This window comes from Podarcis bocagei (genome assembly GCF_964188305.1).
Source record: "Podarcis bocagei genome assembly, chromosome: 11".
Lineage (NCBI taxonomy): Eukaryota > Metazoa > Chordata > Lepidosauria > Squamata > Lacertidae > Podarcis > Podarcis bocagei.
Window position 1 is genome coordinate 58,890,203 of NC_138136.1, and position 15,357 is coordinate 58,905,559.

The window sequence follows — 15,357 nt, forward strand, 5'->3', positions numbered from 1 at the left end:
GCATGTTTGTGCTGATGAGACGAGAGTTCGTTTGTCTCAAATTAGACCTAACAGAAGTGAGATTACCTGGCAAAAGGAAGCTCACACCTCTCACTGACTTCATATACATACTTAATTTGGGAATGTGTTCTTATGTGGCTCGTTTTATACTTTCTGGATGTCCTGTGATCATATTATAAAGTAGTTGTGTTCTATGTTACAAATCAAGCACTGCTAGGAGCTGTTTCTTTTTGTTTTCCAAAGTATTTCTTATCAATTAAAAAAAAAATGGTGTGGCATGAGCGATTGTTTATTCCAGAAATGCGGTGCAGAGAATTTTTTTTTGCGAACTGCTGCTTTAACTTCTCAAACCTGCAAAGAAAACCTGAATGATATTTGTTCCGATTCAGCAGGAAACAGCTATTTCCCTCCCCCCAGAAAAAGCAGCAAAGACAAAATTAAAACTTATTGGACCCAAGTCTAGAAATCATGGGGCAAATGAAACTGTTGGTGAGTCCTAAGGCAGGCTTGGGGGGTATTTTTTCAGCTCAGAAGCTGCATTCTTTGTTCAGCAACCTTTCGGTTACAACAACTTATCTGACTTTGATAAGTGGGTGGGAGGACTCAGCTGCTTTGTGCCATAATAATTAAATGCAATCATGCCTGGAAATCAAAGGTATCCTGTAGCAGAGCAAACCCTGAAGATTTTAAGCTCCTGCTCACTTTTAGTACTGAAATATAGCAGTGAAAGATGGAGGTCACGTGGCGACGCTGCCGCATTTTGCCAGGAAATGAATCACGACGAGCGAGAGAAAATGAATCAAAGGGAAGAGGGTGAATTCAAAACTATGCATTCTCCCAAAGGGCTGAAAACGAGAAAGTTTCTCTTGAACCAAAAATGTTTTCTTCACTTTTATTCTGAATGCATCTCTCATTGATACAAAATTTGTTGCAAAGTCCTTGGCAGCAAATGCACACCTAGCACATGTGGTGTGGTTGTCGATATGTCTAGGATTTTTGGATTTTTATTTTCCAACAGATCACTTTAATGATTGAGGCAGACCTCATACTCTCTCTGATGCTGGCAATATTTAATTTGATAGTAGGCGACATGGTTGTTGAACAGAAGAAAAATCTTGTTAATTGCAGCTGGGTGTCAGACAATGGAAATACATCTCACCTGCCCCTAAGGTTCCACCTATATGGGATTGAATTTTGAAGGGTCTTGAAATAGTTGAAATTGATAAGTTGACCAATTTGGCTTATAAAATGGAAGGTATCTGCTTTTGATACAAAATTGGTTGTGAACCAAATCATCATAATAGAAATTTGGGGGGTATCAGGTTTGAAAGACATTTTTTTTTTTTTTTTTTTTGGTAAATGATCATTTATGTAAAGTGGGAACTGTGTAGATTGACATATTGCCCCCCCCCCCAAAAAAAAGTGGTTTCCACCAAATTGTGCAGGCAATTTTGAGTACATTTTTTCACAATTGTTAATAATGTCTGCTTGTAACTTTTTATGATTTTATTGCATGATTTTATGCATTTTTGTCATAAACCACTTATATTTTTTTAATGAAATAGCAGTCTATAAATATTTGTATGAATAAAAATTGTGTGTGTGTGTGTGTGCATGTACTTGCCTCTAACCTAATAATGCCTCAGGGTGGCTATCAATTAAGTTATTAAATTCCCTTACCTGCCCACACTGAAGAAGGGATCACTCAGCTGGTAGAGACCCAAGAGACCTTGGACTAGATGACCCTGAGAGTCCCTCCCAACTCCACAATTCTATGATTCTATGATCAAACAAATAACTCTACAGTGTGAAGGAGGCTGGGGGGACGGTGCCAATCAGAGGCTCCCTGCAAAAAAATCTGCTTTGCCCAAGCTACCAGTTGACCTAATTAGTGTTACAAAGTTGTGTGCCTCCCACACTCTCGGCCAAGTGGTAGCAAGAGCCCATGGGGTCCCAGGTGCCCACCCAGGGTCTGTGTCCCTTTGGAGAATGGAAGTCATGGCTTTAAGAAATATGGTTTATTCACCTATCTACATCTTCAGTCGGCAAGGAGGGAGTCCAGACCTTCCAGCATAGCCATTTCAAGACACAACAGCTCAGGCTATCTGCAGCCAGCCACCTCCAAATATGGATCTCAGCTCCTCTTCCTGCTTCTCCTTCTAAGCAACCCTTGCTTGAAAATTCCCTTTTCCTGTCCCTTCAAACACCCCACCCCCTATTACCTTGGTAACATCTCACTCAAGAGCTAAAGGATGCTCTCAGATAGCCCATCGACATATTTTGTCATGTTAATAGGTTTGCTCTACACACTAAGCCAGCCAGGCTGGTTTGCATATGCCAACCCAGGAATTCCCTGTGTGGCACAGCTCTGAAGCTTGCACTTTAATCCATATCCCTATTGGAGGGTTGCCATGTGTCCTCTTTTTCCAGGGCATGTCCTCTTTTTCATGAGTATGTAAAATGAGAGTCGTCATAGCAACCCATAGTTAAAAATAGGAGTCGGCAAATGCGCCCTCCTTTGCTCAAAATAGGGCAGCCCTATTTGGAACCCTGGCATTTACAGTGGTACCTCGGGTTACATATGCTTCAGGTTACATACGCTTCAGGTTACAGACTCTGCTAACCCAGAAATAGTGCTTCAGGTTAAGAAATTTGCTTCAGGATGAGAACAGAAATTGTGCTCTGGCGGCATGGCGGCAGCAGGAGGCCCCATTAGCTAAAGTGGTGCTTCAGGTTAAGAACAGTTTCAGGTTAAGAACGGACCTCTGGAACGAATTAAGTACTGAACCTGAGGTACCACTGTATTAATTTCTAGATTTATCCTGAATCTATGACACCAGTGTACTGAATGCCCCTTCCCAGTGGGCACTCCTAGCCTAGGGTTACCAGACGTCCCCAGTTCCCGGGGACAGTCCCTGGATTTGCAAATATGTCCCCAGACAAATTCTGTCCCCGGAATGTCCCAAGATTTGAAAATCTGTTCCCGGGAAATGTGGCAGTGGCAGCCTCAGGAGCCCAGAGCCCCCCTGGTAGTGCAGTTGGCTCTGGCTGGCTTCAGGAGCTGCTCGCTTCCATGATGCCCACCATTTTTTCCTCGCTTGGAAGTCCCCATATGATGTGTCTTGTGTGCAACACATCATATAGAGACCTCCGGAGAGGAAAAATGACGGGTGCCACGGCAGCGAGGAGCTCCTGAAGCCAGCCAGAGCCAACTGCGCTACCAGGCTGGCTCCGGGCTGCTGACTGCCGCTACTGCCGCCACTGCTGAAGGGGAACCAGGGATATCTGGTGGTACAGATATCCTGCCCCCTCCCCCCTTTGTTTTGATTAATCGGGGGAGGCTCGGGGGTTGTGGGCAGGCAGCCGTTGCCAAGTTTTTTAAAAACTCTGCACATTTATGTTTCACAGGGTGCAAAAGAAGGGCTTTGCACCTTTATACAATATGCATGTGTGCTTGGGCCCAGGGTCTTTTGCCTCACCATCCCCACTACTGACTCCCTGTTGCTACTCAGCGTCAAATACCAAAACCAAAAACAAAAAAACAAAAAAAACAGTGTCCCCGGATTCATTGGAAAAAAATCTGGTAACCATATCCTGGCCATGTGATCCCCAGACCTCCTCATCTTAGGAAAGACCAAAGTGAGTTTTCTCCCAAAGAGGGGGGGGGGGGTTGAGGTAATTTCTCCCCTGCTAAAGAGCAGAAGTGTTGTTGTTGTTTAGTCGTTTAGTTGTGTCCGACTCTTCGTGACCCCATGGACCAGAGCACGCCAGGCCCTCCTGTCTTCCACTGCCTCCCACAGTTTGGTCAAACTCATGCTGGTAGCTTCGAGAACACTATCCACCCATCTCGTCCTCTGTCGTCCCCTTCTCCTTGTGCCCTCCATCTTTCCCAGCATCAGGGTCTTTTCCAGAGAGTCTAGTCTTCTCATGAGGTGGCCAAAGTCTTGGAGCCTCAGCTTCAGGATCTATCCTTCCAGTGAGCACTCAGGGCTGATTTCCTTCAGAATGGATAGGTTTGATCTTCTTGCAGTCCATGGGACTCTCAAGAGTCTCCTCCAGCACCAGAATTCAAAAGCATCAATTCTTTGGCAATCAGCCTTCTTTATGGTCCAGCTCTCACTTCCATACATCACTACTGGGAAAACCATAGCTTTTACTATTCGGACCTTTGTTGGCAAGGTGATGTCTCTACTTTTTAAGATACTGTCTAAGATGCTGTCTTTAAGATGCTGTCTTTTTTTTTTTTTTTAGACAGCATCTTAAAGAGCAGAAGTACCTGATGATATAACTTTCTGACCCCTTTGTTGTCGCTCTTCTCACTCATCTCATCTGCATGGACAGATAATAGAATATGAAACTCAGTTCAAACGCCACTACAAATGAACTGCTTCGACGCATATGGATTAAGCTCAGATGACACACTTTCTTCCCCCAATTAAAAGTGTGTCATGGGTCCATGCCACATTTCAAGGTTCCTTAAAGGCAACCGGCTTCATCGTATGTTTATGATCACAGTCAGTTTAGGACAAATCAATAGATCTAAATCAGTTAGTAATTACAGTAGGGAATAATATATACACAGATGCCCGTGCAGTATTGCAGATTGCATTGGGAGATTGCAGACATGTTCTTTCACTGTGAGGAAGAGAAAGAAAGATGCTGTTTCTAACAGAGAAAGCGAGGAGAGTGATGTGAGATACCACAGGTTAGATGAAAGGCTGATCTTTCCTTTTATGAACTGAATGCCACGAATGCATTTGAAAGTGGCTTTGCTGGCAACCAGCTAATGCATTAAAAGAAACCTTATTAATGATAATAAGTACAGAGAAAAACAGGATGATGACATGGAAGATTAGGAAAAGAACATAAAGCATCCTCAATGACAGGCAATTGCTTCATCAAATATTTGAGTGCGCAGTTTGAGCCCTACATGCAAATTTCGGTATTTATCTATTTGTGGCATTTATATTCCAGCCTTTTTCTCCAAGGAGCTCAAGGTGCCGCACATGATTCCCCCCCCTTCATTTAATCCCCACAACGACCCTGTGAGGTAGGTTAGGCTCAGAGGCTGTGACTCACTCAGCTTCATGACCAAGTGGGGATTTGAACTCTGGTTTCCTACATTCTAGGCTGACAAAGTAGAGACATCACCTTGCCAACAAAGGTCTGTATAGTAAAAGCTATGGTTTTCCCAGTAGTGATGTATGGAAGTGAAATCTGGACCATAAAGAAGGCTGATTGCCAAAGAATTGATGCTTTTGAATTATGCTGCTGGAGGAGACTCTTGAGAGGCCCATGGACTGCAAGAAGATCAAACCTCTCCATTCTGAAGGAAATCAGCCCTGAGTGCTCACTGGAAGGACAGATCCTGAAGCTGAGGCTCCAATACTTTGGCCACCTCATGAGAAGAGAAGATTCCCTGGAAAAGACCCTGATGTTGGGAAAGATGGAGGGCACAAGGAGAAGGGGACGACAGAGGATGAGATGGTTGGACAGTGTTCTCGAAGCTACCAGCATGAGTTTGACCAAACTGCAGGAGGCAGTGGAAGACAGAAGTGCCTGGCGTGCTCTGGTCCATGGGGTCACGAAGAGTCGGGCACGACTAAACAACAACAACATCAAGTCTGACACTCTAGCCACCACACCACACAGGCTTTTGAGACAACATTTCCCAATGCTCAAGCTAATATTGTGCTTTGTCGTAAGCAATGGCAGAACATTTCACATCTAGGTAGGAAATTGGTGGGAACTCTCAGGTCTTCCGGTATGGTAGTATTTGGAGAGCCTGGGATTAAACCAACACAGGTTCAAGCTACTGTTATATATATTTAAAGGTACCAGTGTTGGTCCATAAACAAAAAATCCTAAATTCCTAAATTCAAAGTTGGGTTTATTAGGACTGACCCAAATGTCGTAACATAGTGGCAAGATTTCTCCATCAGGCAAGATATTAGTATTATTATTATTATTATTATTATTATTATTATTATTTATTATTATTATTATTATTATTATTATTATTATTATTATTATTACCTGCTTCCCCTGCCGGACTTCCGGGTTGGCGCCATCGCCGAATGGCGGACTCCCTCCGAGCTCCGGAGGGAGTCTGCTCGGCAGGGACTGGGTCCTACCGCGCCGGCGACGCGGGGACCCTCAAAAACCACGGGCACGGAGCCCGTGGACATGGGGACTCGGCTGGTACCATTAGCGCCCTCCCAACTCGTGAAGGAGCCTTTTTAAAGGCTACGGATCGGGTGCCGGGGAGTGGCGTGGTGCTGTGAGCCTTCAGATGTCTTCTGAAAGTTAGATAGTTGTTTATTTCCATCTGATGGGAGGGCATTCCACAGGGTGGGTGCCACTACTGAGAAGGCCCTCAGCCTGGTTCCCTGTAACCTCACTTCTCGCAGGGAGGGAACCACCAGAAGGCCCTCAGAGCTGGACCTGTGTGTCCAGGCTGAACAATGAGGGTGGAGACGCTCCTTCAGCCTGATGGATTAGCCCAGTGGCCCACCTAATTCAGTCTCCTATTCTTACAATGACCAAACTGATGCCTGCAGGTCCAGAGCACAAGAGTACCCTCCCTTCCTGTGCTTTCCATCTACTGGTCTTCAGAAGCATTACAACCTCCGACCATGGAGATTGAGCACAGCCATCTGTCATGGGACAGGAGTCAGCTTCACCTGCTGAACAGCAGCCTGAAGGGGAAGAAGGCAGCTTGACTCCACCTACAGCTGATCAACCTTCAAGGACTCAGAGGAGAAGGAGCTGATGAGAACCAGCTGGCTTTAGCCTTCTTAAGCAGAGCTTCCAGCAGCAGTCAGATGGTGGTAAAAACGCTAGCAGTTCCTGGCCCTACCTTGCTGCTTCTCGCTTGTCTTGACCCTCGACTCCATGATCATTGGATTCCCTGACCCCTGGACTATCTGAGCATGTGGGTTGCTGTTTGTCTGACCCTAGGACTGGACCTGACTTCAGGTACTGACTTTGCCTCCAGGCAAATACACCTCAGAGACTCTTCTGCTTGGTTGGCCTCCAACTCCACTGAGCCCTGCAGGTTGTTGCTCAGCAACGAGACTATGACCTCATCATTGCTGTTAGCCATTGATAGCCTTCTCCTCCATGAACTTGTCTAATCATCGCTTAAAGTCACCCAAACTGATGGCCACCACTGCCTCCTATGGGAGCCTATGCCTTAGTTTCTGGTAGGATAAATTTCCATAGAGTGGGTGCAGACACCCATCTACAGGGGTGGCCAGGAGATACAAAAACTAACGAAGCATTTTGAGGTACCTCAGCGCCAGTTAGCCTGACCAATGGCCAGAGATCATAAGGAATATAGCCCACGATATGAAGGATGAGGATTCCTCACCTCGATTCAAAAACATTAATTGCTGCCACACCACTTTAGACACATTACAAGAATTGATTGAGGTCCACAGATATATATATATATATATATATATATATATATTTCTAGGCATGGGGACAAAGCAAACACTAAAAGGGTGGGGCAAGGATAGTTTTCAACCACAAAATAAGAGTAGTACCCCCATGCTTTGCCTGATATCTCAGGTTCTACAAATGTTCTACCCTTGATTTTTATTTTTATTTAATGAAAACTGTGGTTCAGCTGTGGTGGTCAGTTGCTCTGCATATCCTCTTCCAGATGTTCATGCAGGAATCCCATATTTGTCTCCTAGCTGTGTTCTAGTTGAAGAACCCGTGTCTGGATTGTACCACTTCAGAAGGGAGAGCCGTGTGACTTTTTGTTCCTTCCTGCAAAATCCCTCCAACACTGACAAATAAAAATGAGCACGTCCGAGGAGGGGGGGTTGGAGTAGGCGAGATCTCTTGTCCCTGCCATCTAGCTCCTTCAAGGCATGTGCCTGCATGCGTAAAACATTTCATCAGCTCACCCGTTTAATTAAATATTATCTCTCCCTCTTCCCAAGCACTGGCTCTGGAGTCTATTTTTATTTGTTCTCCCTTTTCCACCTCCAACTTCATTGAATTAATTTTTTCTTCCCTCATCACCACGCTGTGTCTCTCCCCCCCCCCCCGGTTCCCTCTCCTCGGTAACACACTTGCGGTTAGCAGTAAGATTTCCATGGAAACATCAGGGACAGTTTGGATGGAGATGAAGGCTACATCTCTCCTGTGAGTTAAAAGGTTACACAGTTCACGTCTCCCCTGAACAGCTTGATCCAAGTCTTCTAACGGTCAATAGCTGGCTGTCTTTTAAGCTGCATCAAGTATGTATGTCCATCCATAAAACTCTGTGTGCATGTCTGGGCAGAGGGTGGGGGCTGACGTCAATTTTTGAAGGTAGATTTTTTTAAAAAAAATGCTGAGAGCTATCTTGAGCTGTTAAGGGGAGGGGAGTAACAGTTGGGCAATAGTTTGACCAGCTGAAAGGTCACAGGGAATTGAGTGAGCTTTCTGAGTCCATCAATAGTGGCCCCAGAAGGTAGGCTGAAGTTCCCACGATACAGGAAATAGCCTGAAGCTAAGTAGGACTAATCAGTGCAAGGGTTGGATAGTAACCTTGTCTGCATCCCATCCTGAAATATGAACATGCTATATTAAAATTAAAATTTAAGAAAGAATTGAAATTCTTCATCAGGATGGATAAGAAGAGAGAAGTGTTTGATGCTTTAATTTTTTGGAAGCTGCCCAAAGTAGCTTGGACAACCAGATGGGTAGCATATGATGATGATGATGATGATTCTGAATAATAAAGCAAACAGCAGAGTGGACAGGATGTATTGCAGGTCTGCAGAAACACTGATCATTTTCCTACATGGCTCAGTCTAACAAGGGAGTAACTTTCTTCCAAAACTATGACTCCCTCACTTGATTCAGTTTCTTTTGAAATGTCAAAATATCAAGGATGCAATATCCTGCGTTGACATCTCAGGTGAAACAGGAAAGTGCTTCTCTGATCCGCTGCCACCACACCAGGGGCACTGACTTGCATCCCAGGTTACGGGTGCCCAATGGCACCCGTGACATCATGACAGCACTTCTGAGGCCTCACAAGATCTCCAACTGTTTCTTCCAAAAGTCGTGTTCAGAGGCCTGGAGGTCACAACAGTGCTCCGATGCAACTTCCAGTAGAAACCAGAAGTTGCGTCAGAGCCCTGCATTGTGGGTGCTTAGGGTGAAGTTGAAAATGGGTACAAATAAGGCTTGCAGAATAAAAGAGAGAGGTGGCTTCATAAATGGGGTTGGGATGGCAAAAAGCAAGCTCAATAGCTGCATTGAGTGGGAAGGGGTTAATGGAAGGGAGATTGGTGAGTGGGAGTGAGCAGGGGGGCAGCCCATAGCAGGACATGACACTGATGCCACTTCCTGTGTGAGTGTAGTCAAGAATCTGCTATGTATTGTCCTTTCATGGAATAATAAGCTTCTGCAGACCACACCCAACAATCCAGGAACCCCAAAATATCCTCAGAGGCAACTACAAAATCCTGCAAGCTCTCTTAGCTTGATAATTGTACTGTCTTTGATTTGTGGCATGCATTGTAACATGGCCTGGGTCTTTATAACCTAATAATTTGTCAGGTTATGAAATGAGCTATCAGGTGTTTTGTGATACACAGTGAACCTTTTTTTATTTGTCAATAAAAAGCAGCAAATGGAACTACAAAACTTCATTGTCGAGCATGTCTCCAGGGTTCAGCTTCCCATATATTCATCGTATCTGTGCCTGTGTGTTCATTGTCTTTGTGTAGGAATGCATCATGCTGTCTGGAGATCTGGAGATCAGAACATGATGCCCATTCACACATTTGTGCTCACAGAGACCTTCCCTAGTGTCCACCAGGTTTTCCGCCCCCACTGCTGAAATTGAGCTTGAAAGAAGCAATCTGTTGGGTGCCAGGTGTGTGCGCGCACACATTTTAGTGCGTAGTGTTCCTAATGCACACATTTTTGAATGCATGTTTTGCAGAAACTTTTTTTTTTGCTATTTTCGCAAATATATGGATTTCTATGCACACTTTCCCCTGATATATGTATTTTTGAACACAATATTTGGTGAGAAAAATACAGCTGCCCTTTGCAATTTGCATTTCTCCAGAATCTGAGATATATTTCGGTCACAGGTTTCAGGAAGTGTGAATTAGGTTAAAATGTGACCCTTGTTGAAATTCTTTCCCACCCTTACTGCATGGAGCCATGCCTCAATTTGTCTGCTTGTACATTCAGCGACTTTCAACAGCTTGCAGAGAGGAACTTCTCTGCTATCTGTGCATACGGTAAATGCACAAAGAAGAGTCCTAACATCTGAAAAGGGCGAAGATTGTGGCTGATTTAGCACACTGGTCCTTTACAAGGGTGAGCGAATAATTCACCAAAACAGTGTGAGGTTTAATCAAATGTAACAAATGAAGCACTAGTGGACTTGGCTTCAAAGTTTCCTTTCCGTTGTCATCATTTCAAAATTGATTATCTAATACACACTTGGTTTGTTTGTTAATTCTCAGCTGGGTACCAGAAATTTAGTTTGCAGTCTCACAGCCTTATGTGTTGTATTCAGCTTATGTACCATTCATACTAGACATGCCAACTCCATGGGGTTAAGGGCTCTACAGACCCCCATGTCCACTGGGATAGGGTTCAGCACCCCCAATCCTGAGGGGGCAGGGGAGACCTGGTGGTAAGTTGCCCCAGGCAGTGCTGCACTGGGAGAGAAAGAGAAAAGAAAAGGCAGAGTCCTCTCTCAAATGAAGTTCTTAACTCTTGTCACCCATGGAAAGTGGTGGACCTTTCCATTTCTCTTCTGAGAACTTTCCTTTATTCTCCTGGTGATTCACCTTGGCACACCACAGGGATGTGTGCTAAGTCCCTACCTGTATCCATTGTATACATACGATTGTGTATCATCTGACCCATCTACTGCAATTATTAAATTTGCAGGTGACACCACCATAATGGGTTTAATAACAGGTGGAGACTAATCAGCGTATAGAGGGGAGGTCCAAAAAATATCTATATGGTGCCTCGGGAACAACTTGCACCTTAATAAGAGTAAGACAAAGAAGATGGTGTTGGAAGAGAGGAGAACTAGCCCGTGTAATCTCACTGTATACAAGTTGTACAAGTGACAATAAAGTATTTCAATTAAGGTCTCCCCTTCCCTGCCTCTCACTCAGGGTCATTCCACCAACCATAAACCACCTTCATGCATTTGTAATCCTTGGACCCCAAGAACAGCTCCAGAGCAGAGGGAGTGCTGTTCATTTCTAATGAAGAAGTCAAGCACTCCCCTAGGGCACACTAGTGGAAGCAAAACCAGCTACCACACTGAATAGTGGACAGCTCAGACTTCTCTGATAGGGATCTCCCATCTCTCCAACACATGAGCCCTTCTTTCATTTCCAAACTGATTGTTGAATGAAGCTGGCTCTCTAAATTCGCTTGACACTTTGCAGACTGTTTGCAAGCAGTGAGATGTGTGGGAGCAACTCCTGGGCCCGTCGCCTGGTATCTGGCTCATGAAGACCTCATCAGCTAAATGTTCCTGAACACCACTTCGGGTTAAAGCAATTCCAAAGGCGTAAGATCTAATCTTGCATCCAGAGGACATTAACTCCGGAAATTGTTTTGAAGCTGAACTCTTGGCTACAAATGGAAGAACACAATCAAAGAGGAGTGTTGTGTTTAGTTAAAGTTGACTTCCCCCTTCCACTACTTTCTCCCTTCTTTTATCCCTTCCTTAAATAGCATATCAACTGTCAGCTCTACTTACTTTGAAACCCTAAACCCTGAGAGGTCGTCCTTACATGAGTAAATTAATTATTTAGTGAGTGATGGATTACATGACATAGAAGCAGCTCGAGTGCCTCAAGTCGATGATGGAGGAGTAAGATCTGAGATCTGAGCTTAGCATGGAGACAACAGAAAGGAAGTGAGGGGAAACAGGCCAATTGTTTTGCACTTACGACAAATGAATTGAAAAATTTAACGTCACATTCCTCCAGTGCTTGTTCCTAGGTAGAAGAAGAAGAAGAAGAGTTTGGATTTGATATCCCGCTTTATCACTACCCTAAGGAGTCTCAAGGCGGCTAACATTCTCCTTTCCCTTCCTCCCGCACAACAAACACTCTGTGATGTGAGTGAGGCTGAGAGACTTCAGAAAGTGTGGCTAAGCCTAAGGTCACCCAGCAGCTGCATGTGGAGGAGCAGGGAAGCGAACCAGGTTCACCAGATTACAAGTCCACCTCTCTTAACCACTACACCTCACTGGTAGCAGTTGCTCATAGAGATTTGACATTTATAAGAGAATGGATGCCAAAAAGGTCTTGAGAGTCATTCAGTTCCTTGGGTTTCTGCTACAGGATTCTTCCAGCCTTAAGTCATTAACAGTGATTAAGGCAACAATTTACAGAGGCCATTTCAGATATTGAGACCAAACTGGAATGTGGCAGGGTGTGAGCAGCTGCTATTGGGGTGTGGATCCTACAGTCCTCTAATTGAAGGATGGCCGAAGGAAGGCATCTATCTGAAGATGCTGTTATTTGGAGAGGCCTGGAAGTTGTCTATCCAGTGTAAGCATCTAGCACACAGCTCAGCTAGTCTCAACGTCTCCCTGCCAGGGTGAGATGGATTGGATTGCATATATGATAAGTGTTATATGCATTTTATATTCGATATATGCATTTTATGCATAATTTACCCCAGTCAGTGCACTTTTATATGCAGAGAAAAGCAAAGCAAAACCTGAAGAACTGTGGATTTTGAAGGGTGGCTGTGTTTTTGTTTGCATATTGTTTCAAAGAAGAAACAATTTTGTAAGTTGAACTCTAAATGTGAACTGAGTTGTGTTTCTCACTAATCTCTAAATCCAGCATCCAGCTTCCCATGGATGTCTTCAGGATGACCATTAACAAGGCATGAAGGCCTGTGACCTTCTTTGCTATTGTCATGAGCAAGAATTATACCTATAAGAAGAATAAGAGCTACAACTTGGCTTCCCACACTGTCCCCTGTCGCCCAGATTTGGAATCTCATTTGGAAATGTTGGTTGGGGTATAATCAAAGCAGGGTTCTTTTTTTTCTTCTTCATGATTACCATTACAGACATTTACATCCAGCTCCATAAATCGTCAGCTGAAGCTTTGAGTATATCATTATTTATTGCCTCTTTGAGTTTGCATCTGTTTTCAAATTTCGACTATCAGAGTTGTGACTTGACTCAGCAATTACCAAGAACTTCGGGTTGCAGGGATAAATATGTAGATTGAAAAACCCTGCTTCACGCTGAAGGAGGAATGAGAATATGCCTCTTTGAGGATCATTTTGAGAAGCAGGAGAACGTAAGAATCTCTGCCATACAGAGTTAGGTTATTTGTCCATCTACTTTGGCCTCCTCCAGCCTAGTGCTGTGACTCCTATTACCCCTGAGGGAGACCAAGCTATTCATTCATTCATTCATTCATTCATTCATTCATTCATTCCCCGCCCATCTGGCTGGGTTTCCCCAGCCGCTCTGGGCGGCTTCCAACAAAAGATTAAAAATACATTAAAACATCAGTCATTAAAAACTTCCCTACACAGGGCTGCCTTCACATGTCTTCTAAATGTCAGATGGTTGTTTATCTCTTTGACATCTGAAGGGAGGGCATTCCACAGGGAAGGCACCACCACGGAGAAGGCCCTTTGCCTGCTTCCCTGTAACTTGGCTTCTCGCAGTGAGGGAACCACCAGAAGGCCCTCAGAGCTGGACCTCAGTCTCCGGGCTGAACGATGGGGGTGGAGACGCTCCTTCAGGTATACTGGGCCGAAGCCTACACCAGCAATGTCTCTCTTGACTGGTGGTGCAATGTGTGCATGTTTCCACTAAGCTACAGTCCTCCCTGGAGAGGCTTGGTGCCCCGTTCATTCTCCGCTGTGTCTCAGAGTCACAGAATCACAGAATGGTAGAGTTGAAAGGGATCCCGAGGGTCATCTAGTCCAATCTCCTACAATGCAGGAATCTCAGCTAATGCATCTATAACAGATGACCATCCAATCTCTGCTTAAAACCTACAAGGGAGGAGAGTCCACAGACTCCCGAGGGAGACAGTTCCACTGTCAAGCATCTCTTACTGTCAGGAAGTTCTTCCTGGTGTTCATTCGGAATTTCCTTCCTTGTAACTTGAAGCCACTGGTTCAGGCCCTGCCCTCCAGAGCAGGAGAAAACAAGCTTGCTCCATCTTCCATGTGATAACCCTTAAGATATCAGCAGATGGCAGTCATATCTCCTCTCAGTCTCCTCTTTTCGAGGCTGAACATACTAGTTCCTTCAACCATGCCTAATAAGGCTTGGTTTCCAGACCCTTGATCATCAAGGCCAGTGTGGTGTAGTGGTTAAGAGCGGTAGACTCGTAATCTGGTGAACCAGGTTCACGTCTCCGCTCCTCCACATGCAGCTGCTGGGTGACCTTGGCCAGTCACACTTCTCTGAAGTCTCTCAGCCCCACTCAGCTCACATAGTGTTTGTTGTGGGGGAGGAAGGGAAAGGAGAATGCTGGCCTCTTTGAGACTCCTTTGGGTAGTGTCAGGGAACTGCCATCAGTGCCCGAGGGAGAGAGCAAAATCCAGAGGGATTCCGGAGAGCGTCCCGGGAGTGGGAGAGGCAGTCCATCTTCCGGGGAAGAGAATCAGCGTAGCACCAGTGGAGAAGGGCAGATGGGGGAAGCGGTGAGGTGGTCCCATCACTCCTTGCCGGGGACCAGTGGGGAGAGTAGAGCTCCTCCGCTGCCTATGCCCTCCTTGCGCAGAAGGCTTTCGCGCAGAGAGAGTAGGAGGAGACTAGGCATCAAAGAGCTTCTTTGCTGGAAGACGTTTAAGAAACGCCCACTGATGGATTCTGCCAGCGATTGAGACAGCCACGGGTGAGTGGCTGTCTGGACAGAAAAGGTTCACTCAGGCAACCCAGCCAGGTGTTTGCATCAGCTTACGCGCGAGCAACCCCTAGAACCATTACAGGTAGTGATAAAGCGGGATATCAAATCCAAACTCTTCTTCTCTTCTTCTTCTTCATGGCCGCCCTCCTCTGCAGATGTTCCAGCTTGTCAACATCCTTCTAAAATTGTGGCACCCAGAACTGGACACAGTACTCTACTTGTGGACTGACCAAGGCAATTTGCTTGGAACATGTCCTTGTACTCCAATAAGGTCTCTTCCTTGTCTGGATGGAGAACAGAGAAAGGCCTGTGAGTGGATTGCTCTTCCCAATTTTTCCTCTGGCCCCAACCATCCCTGGCTTATGGGACCTAGAAGGTTGCTCAGAAGTGAACATGGCTCCCAGGCTGCAAAAGGATCCCCACCTCCTGTCCCAATGCAAACAGCAAAAGTGATGGTGGTGGT

At 45.2% G+C, this 15,357-nt stretch overlaps 1 long non-coding RNA gene across 1 annotated transcript; it reads right to left on the reverse strand.

Annotated features, from left to right (window-relative positions):
* Positions 1–878: 878 nt before the first annotated feature.
* LOC308597472 lies at positions 879–7,018 on the reverse strand. Its single transcript, XR_014013019.1, has 2 exons — positions 6,860–7,018; positions 879–1,177 (listed from the first exon to the last, which is right to left on the reverse strand). It is a non-coding gene; the product is annotated as an uncharacterized lncRNA (long non-coding RNA).
* Positions 7,019–15,357: the final 8,339 nt, after the last annotated feature.